Genomic DNA, 15,924 nt, shown 5'->3' with positions numbered 1-15,924 from the left:
TTGTGCTTGTTTGGATCTACTGAAAAGTAGATAAGATAAAAATGAATATTAATTTTTATAGTTTCTATTAATACATTGAACTGAAAGGTTTGGAGGCACTGGTCTTTTACAGCTGTATCATTCCATGATTATAAAACTCTTGCAAAGCATGACTAACAGGAGGAGAAAATAGATACCATAAAGTGATGTGGTTTGGGCTGTTTGGCAGAGACTTTTCTGTTTCAACAGATGCTGTTTTCCTACAGGAGCTTTATTTATTTATTTTTAATTTATCTTTCCTCCCCCTCTACTCATTCTTCCTCCTTCGCTTCCTATTTTACCAGGGATCTAACTCCATAAACTCCCCTCCCCCTCATTGATTCTTTAGAGGAGTATTTTTATTATTGATTTACTTACTTATTTTTACTGAAACCATTCGTCTTCCTAAAGACTTGCTCATTCTGGAATTTGAACAAAAAAAAAAAAGGCAAAATTTCAGTTGTGTTTTCCTGTTTGCATTTTTGATGGCCATGTGAAAGGATTGTCCTTCAGCCTTCAAAAAGTGGTATCTCTCATTGTTCTCCAGTGATATTCCTAGGTGCATTCCCCCCCCCCCCCCCCCCCCCCCCGAAAAGCTGCTGGTGTAAAAGGCTAACAATAAATAATAATCTACACAGCATCAAAATAGGCATTTCTCAAAAGAATCTGTAGCCTTTTTAAGCTCTGCTTTTCCTACATGTTCACAAACACGTTTGCTATCCCCCGAGAGGGAGGGGAATTCAGTAATGTTATGCTGCTTTTTGTGAAGTGGACACAAAGCACAGCTAAAATATGCATCTTCTCGAGAGGAATTACAAATGGGAGGCAGATTGATCATCATCACCAATTCAGTGCTGGCTTTTTTCCCATCTGTGGAGAGCTCTTTCCAGAATTTTCATATGGTTCTTTTACACTGTAATAAATTAAGTCAGGTAATGAATAAATCGCTCTTGTTTCATTGCTTTCTGAATGATTTATGCCAGTGTAAACTGCTACCCTGGAGTATAATGCCATTTGTTTTGCTGTAGCACAAGTCTTAAGAGGTCTTAAGTCTGGGGCTTCAGTGATGACTCCACGACAGTCATGAGCACCATTGTCCCCTCTGTCATATTGTCCTGCAAGCAATAATTTCCTGCTCCCTCACACTTTGCAAATAAAAATAAAAATAAAGCCCAGAAACTTAAGGTAAAAAGAAGGCTATGGAGGAGCAAAAGGAATTTTGGAGAGGGTTAGCACAGAATGGCCTCCTAACTAGGTGCACCCTATGAATGCAATTTGTTGCTGTATTGATGACTTCAAACAATTTGAAGAAGGGGGTGTTCAGCTGTCTTGTGATTGTAAGGAAATGGTTTGGAATGGTCACTGTGCAATGCAAGCTGAAGTGCTGTCCACAGAGGAACTGTAAGAAGGTTGATCATGATGAAAAGGCAGGTTTAGTCATGATTAAAGAGGACTTGAACTCCATGGCAGCTTCAGGAAGTCCACTCCTTTGCCACATGTGAAAGCAGCATAACTTTTTGGGCTAGATTTAATGCCTGAGTGCTCTGAGATCTTAATCCTACTTGGTGCAAAGGGGAGCATGCAAAGTCAACGTCAGGCATGTAGGAGTAGGGACTGAGATGACATAAATAAATCATAGTATGTGTGATACAAAACAGCAGTTTCTGGTTGCCTCTAACGTGTGTTTGAACAGAAGTCCTTATTTTTTGTTTTTCTAATGCTCTCCTTTACATGATGAGCTTACAGCAATCCACCTAACTCCAAAGACTGATTTATTTGCTCAGTGACACAGATGTATCCAGAGCCAATTGGTGCTGTAATACACTAACAGGTGATGGAGATGCTATGGAGCATACTTGAAGCTAATTGTTTGCTGTCTTTCTTCACTTGTCATGGTAGCATTTACCTTTAGGAGGTCAAGAGAATGGCTCTTCAGAAAAAACTGGCATTGCTTCAGGGAGTGAGTGACTGACAGAAGGAGCTGTGTAAGTGGCAGCTGAAGCTGCACTTCCCCTGGAGACTAGGCACAGTATGTTCATGACAAGTGCTGCTATCACTAGTCTGGGGATTGAAAGCTGATCCTGTTCAGGAACCCAAGTCTTCTCCTTGTAATGTTGCTGTCGTGTAGTATGAACAGCTTAGGAAGGTTATTTTAAATTAACCTTCTTGTAATAAAACAATGTCTAGTCTGTTCCTATCACATCCAACATTGTAAGCATCAAGGCCAGTGCGTAATTCAGCTGCAGTTGGTGTGAAAGAGAAAGGCTAGAGAATAAATGTAAAAATGCCGTGAAAAACATCACATTGCACTTATATGGGTGCCTTTATAGTAACTATATTAATTGCATAATCAGATTGCATTGTTTCTCTACAAGTGCTCAATAATAAATAGTGTACAAGCACGCTGTATGAAAAGATAGGCTGTCCTGACAGGCAGAATGTAATTACCAGTCAGGGCATGCCTTCTGTGCCATCTTGCCTTTGTGATGGAAAGCATGAAGAAACAACCTCTGTAGCTTTTTCCTCTGTCTCTCTTGCTGTCCTGTGGATTTCATAGCAACTCCTTGACTGCAGCAGGCTTATCATTTAAGGGAGCGTGGTGCATTCCCAGCAGCAGCAATTCCCTGGGTTCCAGTTTACTGACTGCATTGAAAGCAGTTCTGTGTAACCTTGTTAAGCCCTTTCTGCTGGGACCCAGCAGTGAATCATGACTTCTGTTGAATCTTTGCTGCTGGGACAGGTGGAGTCTACAGAACTAAACAGTATCTGTGTGCAAGGATCTTTGAAGAGATGTTCTGAGATCCCCAGACTGCGTGAGAGTGGGAGCCCCAGGGTCAAGGAATTACAGAGCTTCCTCTCCTCTTGTGTAGGAGAATGCTGTAAGGGAAACTAAAATTTTCTTTCTAACGGTTCTCTTTCAGTTGAGCACCCCAAAGCTGAATATTGCTAGGAGCATGAAGCGTGGGCTGGAAGAGTTTAGGCCTTAGGAGAGGGAAATAAAGTAACTGTCCTGCTTTCTGATAGCCGCCGGTTGTGCTTGAGCTTGTCAACACCATTTCTTCCAAGCCAAACAGAAGTTGCTAAAACAGTGCTTGACAAAGGAAAATATTTAAGTGTGTAGACAAGAGAGGTGGTGACTGACATACTGGATTCTGCAAGCTCCAGAACAAAAGCAGGTAACTTATTTCTCTGAACAGAAAGACTGAAGCTATAGATTTCCTCATAGCTAACTGAAAAAATTGCCAAATGGCTGCATCTTCTGAACATATTTGAAGGGTGAAGTAACTTTAAGATTCCCTTGCTTTTGTTGTATAAACAGCTTTAGTATTGATATTAGCAGTTTGAACTTGAGCAATGTCATTGTCATATGATGTGTGATTCACTCGTAGACAATCAAGAGAGAAGTTACCCAGTTCATACTTTTGGCCATGTTAACCCAGAGACAGTATTTCCATTTAGCAGGCTGCCAAAGGAAAACAGAGACCAAAAGAGCTGGAATTCAGTGAAGCTGGATATTAGCTTTAACCTGGGCTGGGAGAAAAGTGAAAGAACAACAAAGGAACTGTTTGGTGAAGAAAATCATACACACTCCCAGTTGCACTGTTAGCAAATTTTCAGACAGCCTTTGGTATTCTGTGTGACTGGCATGGCATTTGCATTAGGGTGGTAAGTTGCCTCTGTGGAAGATACGCCCTCCTTTGTGACCGATTACATGGAAGTGTGGTGTGTAATACAGCCTAACTTTCAGTTTTAATACATATAGATTGAGGTTTAGGACCAGAATCTCATTTTGGGTAAATCATTGTGGTTTCTGTGACTTCAGTTGAGTCCTGTTTTGATTTCTGCCAGATGAGGAGCTGGGTTTTGTGCCACTTTCATTTTGTTCTTGACTTGCAAAGTAACAGGTATTTGTGGTGATAATAGCAGAGCCTTTTGTATTTATAGTATTTTTTTATTTTTTTTTACTGGAGAGCAGCAATATGTCTGCAGGCTTGTGAGCACTCCTGTAAATAGCAAGCTACTGTGCATAAGGAGAATGTTATTGTTGCCAGCTACATGTTTTTGTGACAAATCTTGTGATATTTTGTTTTTCCTAAAAACCTCAGGTCTTGCATTTCATCAGAATCTCTGTTTTCATTAAAAAAAAAAAAAAAGTTTCCAGCTTGAAGTTGGCATCAAATTAGAGGAGAACATGAAAATGTTTGCAGATTCACCATGATGGCAGAAAAAACCAAATGCATACAAGAACCCCCAAATATAGTATTTTGCTTTAAAAGCAACAAACAAAAAGTCCCAAACCACTAAGCAAATGAAAGACCTGTGGTTTTGAAGGACAGACTCTTAATGTCTGTGTTGTGGTCTTTTACTGTAACTGTAAAAGTGACTTTTGTAATACTTTTTATAAATGATTTATTTATTTATTTATGTTTCATTACAGATAAGCTTTTTGCAAAATCCTTCTTTAAAAAGAAAAGATGTTGAATCCTTTTGAAACATTGGTCACTTTATAAAACAGAGAACTGCTAATAGTCCCTGAACAGATGCCTTTTTCCTTAGATTTAATTCTTGATTTGAGTCTGCATGTTCCAGAGCAGAAGGGCTGGAGGCTGACAGTAAATCTTGTGCTAAAATATTGAGCCGTTGGGGGTAGGGAGGGGAATGATAGCCTTGGTTCTTTACTCCTTGTAGTATGTCTGCTGAGTTATTCCTGCTTTTTTTTCAGGGTAAATGTTCAAAGAATAGTTGATTGTTTTATTTTTTATACCTTGGGTTTTCTTTTATAGACTTCAGGAAACAAAAAAGCACAGCACCACAATTCCTTTAGCCTCTCGCTTGCCTCAGAGCAGACAAACAAGCATGTTTGTACTGTGCATTTACTGCTTAGGCTAAATCTTTGGGTGATTTAGGCAAGTGATACTGAATGAACCTACAAAATGGACTGGATCTTTCCTTCTTTCACTGATTCTTATGAATCAGCCTTTCTTTGCTCAGTAAGAGAGAAGAAAGACTTGATACTTCAGTCTTGCACAATACCATCATCCAGCCTTTCAACATAAGTGACAAAAAAGACAAATTATGTTTGATATTTTAGATGTAAAAATCTATTTGAAATTGAATACTTCAGATCAGCTTTAACCATCCTGAATAAGTAATGAAGGGCAACAAATTACAGTGTGAGCTTTTCACTCTGCATCTGTTGACAATAAATTCTGTTGTAGGTGCAGCAGTAATCAGGGACAGAAGATAGAGAGATGGTTACTAGAGAAATGGGCAAAATTTAATTTTGAAAATTGTGCAACCAGAAGTAACATTATAGCAGTGAAAATAAGAATTTGGAAGATTCAGAGACCTTGCTATAACAAATATTTTGGAAAGGTTGATGGAGTTGTTACAGAAAAGGTTTGCAAAAATGATTTCCTGATAGAGATTGAGATCCTGCAACTTTTGTTATTTCCAAATCAAAGGATATTTTCCATAACTTCAAGCTACATTGATTTTATTATTCCCTAGAAAACATTTTCTGTTTTAGATTCATGACAACATAAGAGGTAACTGTGGATTTAAACAAATATTTTGAATCATAGGTGTAATTTCAGTGTTTCAAAGCAAAGCTGGGGACTTCCCCTGTTGTGGCATGTTTCTTCTTCTGATGCTGTGTCAAACCTCTTGGTGATGATATTTATCACTGGCTGAAAATGACACTCCCAAATAGCATCCTCCTTTTCCTTTGAGGTATAAAAATAGGGGAGAATATCCCAGGAACTCATCAAGATATAAAAAAATGTGTTTTCTCTTTTGCTTGAGCCCTGGCAAATGTCTTTTTGAACACTGCATAATTTGCTGTACAATGTTTTTTAAAAAGCTAAATGCATACTTGTGGGAAGCGAAATGAATGATTTGTGGCTTGTGCAGCAGAGGAGGAACTGATGGCAAAATCTGGGGTGTTTTTTCTAGGCTGATTGCTCAGGGATGTATTATAATATCTAATCAGAAGTCATTACCGGTTTATGCAGCATTAACTGATAAAGCCTTCCATACATAGACCTTGTTGTGTCCCTCAGGGCAGGATGGTTCTTCAATGGGCCACATTCCTGTGATCAACTGATAGGGCTGTGTGCATCATTCACCTTCACCCACACAGAGGATCTGCAAGGTGAGCAAACATTTAACTACATTGTGAGACAAGTCCAAAACTGCATTTCCACTAAAGGAACAGCCTTGGTGTTGTGTTTTTTTTATTATTATTATTGCTGGGTTTTATTTTTTTAGTTTTTGTTTGTTTTTAGAGGTTATCCTTACCTTCTGGAAGGAATACCCAGGAGGCAACATATTGCGCAGAGGAGTCTCTTTTCTCATGACAATCGGACTTCCAGCACACCAGTATTAATCAGTAAGGAAGGACTTGATTTTAGAAACTCCGTAGGCTATACTGGGATATTGTGATGGCATCAGGTGGGAATAGCTGTGAATCATGCCTACCACCTAGAGGAGCATTCCCTGTAAACTCAGAATGCGTCACAAAATTTTGTCAAGCAAAAGTGTTAGAGTTTTGGTACAGGGCAAATGGAAGGAGGATGAGTGTTGATGCTAAGTGATGCAGGAGTTTGGAGGTAGATCTAATTTTACTGATATATATAAAAAGAAAATACTAAGTTAATAACTCCTTTTCTAAAGAATGTTTTGAAAACTGAGGAAGTCCTTCCCCACAGCTGTAAGATGCATTTAAATCACCCAGCGGAACCAGTGATCTGTATTCATGTAAATGTGTTTTGATGTCCTCTTAGAAGTTTAAATGAAACACCCACATCCAGGAAGCGAGTTAGCTCATGTGGGAACGCAACTGCAGTTCTTTATTAAACGGCCTATGTAGGACTTCTTTTTCACTTCAGAAGCACTGAACTTTGGCAATTCATATTTATCTGAGATGAAAGAGGCAAGCTAACAATTGAATGCTTATAACTTCTAAATAAGAGGAGACCTCATTACATATTAACCATTTGTACAAACTGTCTTAATTTGAGAAAGTTGATGAACTGTTGATACTTGTTGCAGATGATTAGCATCACTCCCTGTTCTGGAGACACAGTTTTTCTTTTCACCACAGCACAACCACCACTTCCCTCCATGTCTATAGGAGAAACACAACCTATAGGATTCTGTGTAAATCACTCTGGGAGTAACAAAAATGAGGATCTTTACTCAGCTAAGTGTAAACTTGTGCAATTCTATTGTCTTGGTAGCTAACATTATTTAGCCAATGTTGTAGCTTTGTTAAGTCAATGAAGCTAAACTATTCTGCTTGAAGACCTATGAAAATCAATAGGGGATTTTACTATTTAGACTGATTCATATCTTAACCAGCCTGTGGAATTTTAGTGCAGGGAAAAGATTTATTTTAAATCTTGCATAAAGGTTCAAAAGCAATCTTCCCTTTTCTAGTGAGTCCTATTATTTTGTTCCATGTAGGTACTAGTGCTTCTATTTGAAATGGAACCAAATGTACTTTCTGTTCAAATTTACATATGTTTAACATATTTTCTTTGTAATACTTTAGCAAAAATAAATGGATCAGGACCCTTGCATAATAAGCTTTTTCATGAGTGAAGCTTGAGAGCAAAATCTACAGCGCTCTACTGTATTACGTTGGAAAAAGTGCTGCCTCAGTAGCTTTTATCTAATGCTCAGCATAGTCTTTACGTGTAGGTTTGCTTGATTATTGCTCCTTGGAGCAGACAAGTATATGGAATGATCTCATTCTATTGTTAAGATAATTTGTCTTTGGGGATCCTGACCTTCTTCACATTTCAATGACATCACCCTTTTTACAGACTGTAAATCAGTAATGTTGACTCCTGGCCTTGCTAATAAAACCTGCAGAAATATACCGTAGAATACAACGTGCTTATGTTAATATTGTTAGATATGCAACTACCTTAGCTGCTCAAAACAACATTTTAAAGATAATAAATTGGGATACATATAGCCACATTTAATGTTTCTAACGTGCCTGTTACATGCCACTCTACTGGTGTGGTACAAACATCCAGTAACTTAGGCATTTTCTTTTAATTTTGTGATCAAAATAGCTTTATTAATTAGCCTGAGACACAGCAGCAAAGATAAACTCTTCTCCACAATCACCAACTTTTAAATTTCAGAAACATAGCAAAAAATCAAAATGTATCAGTTTACTTCCAGCAAATGTCCTTCATTTATAGAGAAAGCCAATCTTATGTGAACCAACAAACAGTTTTTTCTCATTTAACACCACATGTTTTCAGTAGAGCTTCTTGCAAATGGTTCTTTCAAAATACTTCTGAATGGTGCATAGCAGTTTCTTTAGTAAATACTTTCATGTAGTTATCCAGGGTATTGCAAGTAGTGAAGAACTCCAATTTCTCTGAGTCTGAAGAACTGAATTTTCTTGCCACAGCCTGTAACTGGGTTGAAGCAAAGAAAGCCTCTTTCCTTTGTTGGTCCTTCCCTGTGCTGGCCTGCATGTATTTTGTCTTCAGAGCGTTACTGCTTTTCTCTGTTATTGGTCTTAAAATTTAGTGCCTAATGAATGCCTCATATAACTGTGCTAAAATCAACCAAATCAAAGCAGTGTCTTCACATTGATTTGCATACGGTAACTTTTACTCTTTCTCCTGCTTTTTCAGTTTCATGTTTTGTTGTAAGGCTTTTGACATGCAACAGGAAGAGAAAACTGTCCCTAGGAAGATACGACTGCAAGGTACCTATGCTGCCGGACAGTTTGGGAACTGGTGGAAGACCATAGATGCTACTTTTGACCATTTTTAGATAGACGTCATTTGAGGCCGACATGTCCTTTTTGGCTTATTAATGTGATCTGTGTCCTGTCCTAAATTAAAGGGAAAATGAGTAAAAAAAAAAAAAAAAAGGCTGCTTGGCAGTAGCTGCCAATGTGTACAGTGATGTGCAAATACAATTTCTGTGAAGTTCCTGTCTGGGATTAGTTTGTATGGGAAAAACAGAAGTTCATAAGCCCTGCATTTCTGTACAAAGCTAATTGCAGTTGAAATAACCTCATCTTCACTTCAAGTTATGTATCAGTTCCAGGTCCAGTGATTCTATAAATGTTTTTAAAAACTTTGCTGTACAGAAGTGAGATTCACTTGTAGAAAAGATTAGGTTTGTCCCCTTTTCCTTTCCTCCTTCCAGCGTGTTCTTTTTTCTCTTTGCCTCTTTTGCTTTAATCCTTATTTTCCTGGGAAGCTCCAGAGCTGTTGAACATCCTGCAGTCTTCCTTGTCTTTTGACTGTTCTTCCCAACCAGCCAGTGTGCACTGTTTCGATAGTTAGTTTATTTAACAGTACTCCCCTGAGCTAAAACTAAACCTGAAATCATCATCCCACACTTCAGTGTCATTCTTCAAGTTTCTTGCTGAAAGAATTGTTTTCTACATAAGAGTCCAGGGGAGGTATATGTCATGTTAAACTTTTTTTCTGTTTTAAAGGAAATGTCAATAACAGCCAAGTTATTGACAGACAAGTGAGACTGTCCTCATATATCCAGACATTTCATTCAGAATTACATTTCATCTCACAGATGTGTTTAAAATGATCTGTGCAGTTTCCGTTTCTTTGTGTACAGAATTATGGGCTGTAGACAGCGACTTCTGGGCCTTTTAGAGCTGCTGATCAGAAGGTAAATGGGACTGTGTTGTGCTCTTTATGCATTTTCCAGCTGGTTTTGCTTCTAACCTTTAACGTTCCTCATGGGACGCTGATGCAAATCTGCATTCACTTTTTTTCTCTCTATGTATAATACACAAGACCTAAAGGAAAGCAATAATTTGCAGTATTAGGAAATGTGGCTTGGTGTCCCTGTCCCCAGTGTAAACGCGCACATTTAAATATGAATGAAAGTGGGCCAGCATTGCCTTGTAGCTGAGGCACAGACTGCCTGTTCTTTCTGGTTGAAGTACTGTATGTTGTCGGCTTTTTTTTTCCTTTGCTGAACAACACCTACCATATGGGCTGAGCTTCAGCCAGTCAACTACTAAATTACAAACACTCTTTTGACTGTAAATTGAATGGAAAAGGATGACAGTTATTTCTTTCCTCCCGTGGCCCCACCACAAGAGCACCTGCAGTCAAAAGCTGGCATTCATGCTCTGAAAGGCACCACATGCTTCTATTGTTAGCCGAGCAGTATCTAACCTTGGCTTTGCTTACCCCGCTCCTATCGCAGTGAGAAGATTACAAAGATAAGAGCCTCGCTTTTGAACACAAGCTCACTTAGAGACATGTCTCAGCACTTATCCACAGTGTTTTGTTTCCACTGAAGGAAGTGCAACTACGCTTAGGAAGATGGCTATCTGTGGTATCCTTCACAGAGCAGTCTGTGACTTAGGCACGTTTACCTTATTTATTTTGAAGTTTGTTATGAAATTGTAACTGCTATCTCTGAAAGCTTCAAAGTGGCTGGTTCGGCTCGCTTGCAGGATTGTCTGGTTTCCAGCCTGAATGCCAGAATAAAACGATTCTGTTTTTTACCGTGGAAAGGTAGTGCGGGATGTGACCATCTCTGCATCCCCGGGGCAGGTTTGAACCAGAAGCCGCACAAAAGTGTGCAAAGAGGATTTGAGCAGGGAGAAACTGCTGATGTCTGGAAGCAGTGAACTGGGCAATCCATGAAGAGAGACAGCTGCTAGGCCGAGAGAGGTTCCTCGTATTCCAGCCCGCAGTGTGACAGCTGAGCTGGGGAGCAGGCTGTGAGCGGCCTGCAGCTGCTGCTGTCAAGGGCCCACCAGCCCTTGTGTTCTAGGAAGGCTGGTGAATCCATCACCTGCTACATCCATTAACTCTTCCTTTCCTAGATATGTATGTGTTGTTGTTGAACTAGTCACAATGTTTATTCAGTCTGCGATTTAGAATTATTGGAAGGAGTGGGTGGCTTATTAATTAGGGCATTTTCTTTTATCTTCAGAGGCCTAAAGCTATGCGGCTGGCTAAGGTATTAGTGTTTTTGTTGAGTTCCCCAGTGGATTCATAGATGCATTACACATTTGCCTCATGGCTTTCATTCAAAGACTCCTTAAAGTTCAGTGCCTACAACCATAAACTCTGCTCTTGGATCACTAGAGGGTAGTCGTTAGGTCAAGGCTGAGTGCACTGAAGAAAGTATCCAGTCCTAAGGAATTTATGAGGTGACCAAATAACATTCAGAATGTTAATTTACAGTTACTGCTTATGACTTAAAACTGTACCTATGGAGGCCTTAAATATTTCTGCTAACATTAAAGCCTCTAATAGTTAAACACAACCAAATAATTCTAACATTAAGTCAGCTGTGCAATTCTGATAATTATCTAACAGCATATAACATCAAACAAGTCGTGTATTTTTATACATCATACAGTGTAGTTGCCCTTCTCCCCAAAAGTGAGCGTGGCTGTTCATTCTTGGTTTCTCTTCCAGCCCTGGACCTTCTTTTGGCATTCAGGTGTATAACTACCTTAACTAACATGTCTGGAAATTAATTCCCTGTAGTTATTAAGTTCAGAATATGAAAATTAAATGTCTTTGGTGATTTTTTTTTAGTATATTCATTTGGGCCCTTGTTTACCTATGGTCTGTGCAGTTTTGAACGTTATTAGCCCAGGTTTCCATTACCTGTACCATTTACTAATATTTAGTCTTCACTCTTTCTTTGTTTCTGATTCTAAACATTTTATAGATAGAGCAGGCATATGAACAATGCTTGTTAATTTTCAGTAGAACATCTAGGTTTATTATTATTGTTGCTGTTGTTGTTGCTATTTTTCGTATTATTTAAAACAGGTTTGGAAACATGCTGTGGCATAGCTGACAACTGGAAATCTTGTAAGCTGTTTCACAGCTAATGTTGCACCTCGTCTCTCATGGTGAGCCTGCTTTTCACATCTTCTCCAGATTCTTCAAAAGTATTTTAAATGTGGCACATCATCTAGGAAGACAAGTCCAAGTTTGGGATAGCAATACAATCGTTTATATTTTAAGCTGCACTTATATTGCTAGCTTTTCAGTGTTTGCTTCTTGACAGTTTCCCCATGAGTATCTCCAAAATGTCTTGACTGACAACACTCCATCTGTTTTTTCTTCTATTGCCCTGTATAAAAACTCCTTTTTTGAATTATATGGGAAGGTGCATTGTTGCAGAAATGTCTTCAGTGTTCATCTACATAATACTGTAGAGAGGATAGGGGAAGGAGAGCAGGGAGAAAAGGTATGGGATTGTGCAGAGTCAAGTGTGTAAAGGAGAGTGTGAAAATGTTCTGATGTGGATAAAATGCACGTCTTCATTTCTGCTTTTCTCCAGCACCCACTGCCCCAGTCTGTTCCCACAGAATGGTTAAGGTTGGAAGGGACCTGGAGGTCATCTTGTCCACCCCCCTGCTCCACCAGGGACACCAAGAGCAGGTTGCTCAGGACCAGCTGCGGTCAGGTTTTGAATATCTTAAAGACATCTCCCAAACAGATTTGTGCATACACCTGCGAGTTCTTGCTAGAACTGCCAAAATCTTTCAGAAAGGTGATTTCTCCAAAGAGGCATTCTAAGACCTGTTGGACCACAGAAGGTTTTGCATGCCAGTTTTGCCTATAATTTAAAATTTCACTTAAAAATAGAAGAAAAACCTGTGTGGAGTGGGGGGACAGAATTCCTAAATAAACAGCAAAAAATGTACATGTGGGGAGGAAAGCATGTATAAATGTCAACATCTGTTAGGCTTGATCACACCTACAAACAAGTTTCTCCTGTACAAAATCTTTTCAAACCTTAGAGATTCTCTGAAACATGCAGGTAGATTCAGAAATTCATATTTCTGCTGGAATTAGGTGTTTGAAGAGTGATATATGTTTCTTAACTACACTCTAGATGCAATATTATGAAGGATGAATCCCATTCCTACCCTAGTGTCTTTGATAACTCAGTACGAGCTCTTATTAAGACATGCTCATTCTGGATTTGCATTTGCTCAGAAGTGTTTTGGAGTTGCATTCATTTTTCATGGGTCATGTGTTACCATCGCTTACCTTAAGTCAGGCAGCTGCTTTTATATCCTGTTTTTCTGTCTTTTGCTAGCTCTGTGCCTGGTATGGGACTTGTTGTTGCAGTCATTCTGCTTTGGACATGCCAGTTACACAAACAGAGAAAGGGATAGGTGTTGCTTCTTTTGGACTGTGTGAAAGTGGTGCTGGCAGCACAGAGAGACTTGAGCTGAAGTAACTTTCTTCCTTTAGAAGAATAAAAATCTGAAAATAATAAAGATCTGTATTGCGCATCTAGAGGTAAGGTGAATTTTCTTCATAATCTAAAATACGAATCCTTGCTTCTTCCTTCCTCTGAATTCTAGAAAATCTGATTTGCCTTTGATTATGGGTGGACTGAGATTTTTAAAGAAAAAAAAAATTAAATGGGTGGTTTCTTTGATATGCTGAAAGAAAATAAATATATTCAAAAGGGTTGAGTATTTAACCCCAGGGAAGAGCTAAAGAAAAGCTAGACAAATTCTTGTACTGATTTCACAAACCCCTTGAGGGACAGGTTCAGCAGAGTTTTCCCATTCACTTTACTGACACTTGGAGTAATCACAGAGTTCTGTAAGCTCCTGTCAGGGCTGGTCTGTGGAGAAGAGTTACACAGAAAGAGTCGTGCAATCGCAGGAGCTGAAAGTCAGAAGGATACTGATGCATGCTCTGCTGCTGTGGGAGGAGGGGAAAAAACCCTAAACCTCTAGCAAGTTACACCCACGCTGACGATTCCCAGAAGGCTTTGCTTTTATTTCTGCTTGCTCTCGGGGAGGATTCTCCTGCCTTTCAATCATCAGCCTCTGAACAGTTTTCCTCTCTGGCCTCCCCAAAACAACTCTCAGGGAATTATAGCTAATAAGTGAGTAGCCCACAAAAGTCTATCACCTAGCAAAACTCTCTAGGATCTCCTATTTTAACCAGATGTTACCTGCATCACCCAACTCACAATGACAAATATTTCCCCAATATTTTTAAAGGTATAAAATACAGAGCTGGAAGAAACACTAAGAGGTTAATGAAATCATTTGTATTCGCTGTCTGGCTGGCACAGTGCAACCCAGCCAGGCGCTATCCCTGACTTAATGCTTCAAATAACCTCCTGCAGTTTTCTGTTATGAAACAGACCTGATCTTGGAAAAAAAGAGTGATTTGATAAAGAAGATGGCATGGGAGGCTCTAACTCTCCACATTTCATAATGGGATGTCAATAACCTACCAGTGACACCGTTGTTTCCTCAACTCTCTTCCCTTTGTGTTTACAGCATTTCTCCTGACAGCTGAGAAGGAACAAATTTCCAAAGGCTCAATTTTTTTCAGAAGCACCCAGAAGTCTGGCACCTTAGCCTGACCCTGTAAGTCTGCAAAACTGTCCTGGAAATTAAATGGAAACAGACTCTCACTTGAGAGTCCAGCTCCCTCCTACTCCTGGTTGGGCCAGAAACACTGTGAGAACAGGCAGATTTCCTACCGGCATTCTGGCACCTTCCTATCCAATCCCAGCCAAAACCAGAAAGTGTTTAAAAAAAAAAAATCTATAGGAAGTAGGTGGAGGGGAGAGCACTTGATATTTTTAAAAGCCAAATCTTTTCTGAGTTTTGAGAAGAGAGTTTTGGGTCAGTTACTTCATCTGACTGGTTCTTCTACCCCTCTCCTAATCCCTGAGTTTACTGGAGAGCTTTGTGGCTTCCTTCTTCTGGTCCCCTTGGTTATCTGGGTTGGCATGGTGCCTGGGTTCTGCTTCCCTTCCTCCTTGTGCACCTTCGTGTCCCCAGCCACTGTGTCCTGCAAAAGCAAGTCTTAATTCTTCACACACTTTTGGGGATATCCAGCTACTGAGGCGCACCCTTTGCAGACTGTTGTGCTCAATCCTCAGTCTTTTGCCTTCAGTTTGGCCTGTGGTTTTTGGTTTCCCTCTTTTTTTTTCTTTTTTTTTTTTTTTTGGCTGCCCTGAAGTGCATAAAGAGCTGCTGACAACCCATGGAAAACTCAGCAAAACATTCCATGCAGAGCTCCTGCTTGCCTTCAGCATCCTTTCCTGTGCCACGTTCATTTGTATTAGGGGTAGCTGAGAAAACACGATCATTGTGCTTTGGCTCATCTGCTCCTGCTGCTTTCAGACAATGTGTAGGTCTGGACCTACCTGCTCCTACTGCAGCAGAACCAGATGGAGCGCAGTCTCCCATGCTTCCAGCCCAGCCTTTTAGCCCTGTGATTGTTTCCTCTGGTTCCTCAGCAGGAACTTGCTCTTCAGTCAGCTGCACAAGCCAACTGCTTCTAGCTTTCCCTAGGTCTACTTCTCTCTAAGCTAATCTTTCTAAGTTCAGCTCCGTCATTTTTGATTGTTCCCACGATCTACGGATCCCTTTCTCCATTGTCTGATCTGACAGCAAGCCTCCAATGTTTCAATACCCAGATTTCTGTTTGCCTGCTAGATAAGTAGTGATTTTATAGGGAGTTAGGGAGGCATCAGCTAACGTGAGCATGACTTGGTCCTGCCCAGCTCCTCAACTTGATCTGTGCTGTACTAACTCACAGGTAGTAGTAGGCACCTAATTGTAAGTCACAATGAAAGACACTTAGCAGCTCAGAGAAAAGTGATGTGACAAACTGAGCCCACCCTCTGTCAGGCTGCCTTATGTGGCAAGCCTGGAGGAGGCTTCTGTCCTAGTTAAGGAATTTCAGATGATTGCTGGTCCATCTTTAATTAGGAGTGTTTGCTAAGATTTCTTTAAATGCAACTGTCACAAGCAGATCAGTTTGGCTGTAGGCTGAGACAGCATGTGATGAACATTGTAGCCCACCCCTTTTTGAATACTACCTAGCATCCTTTTAAAGACCTTACACAGCATCTGTGTAGATCCGCTCC

The 15,924-nt window shown here is 39.9% G+C and overlaps 1 long non-coding RNA gene across 3 annotated transcripts in view; it reads left to right on the top strand.

Moving 5' to 3' along the window:
• Positions 1 to 600: 600 nt before the first annotated feature.
• The window catches only part of LOC310904614, a 35,523-nt gene continuing 20,199 nt past the window's right edge, over positions 601 to 15,924 (top strand). For 2 of the 3 annotated variants that reach the window (XR_014588479.1, XR_014588481.1), the window contains exons 1-2: positions 601 to 13,316; positions 14,321 to 14,410. This is a non-coding gene — a long non-coding RNA (uncharacterized lncRNA). Of the gene's footprint in view, positions 14,411 to 15,924 lie in introns of all 3 variants that reach the window. The other variant, XR_014588480.1, reaches the window with a different exon arrangement.

Source organism: Anser anser (assembly GCF_964211835.1).
Source record: "Anser anser genome assembly, chromosome: 10".
Taxonomy (NCBI): Eukaryota; Metazoa; Chordata; class Aves; order Anseriformes; family Anatidae; genus Anser; species Anser anser.
The sequence above is the reverse complement of the archived record's forward strand: the minus strand, read 5'-3'. Positions and strand labels throughout refer to the sequence as shown.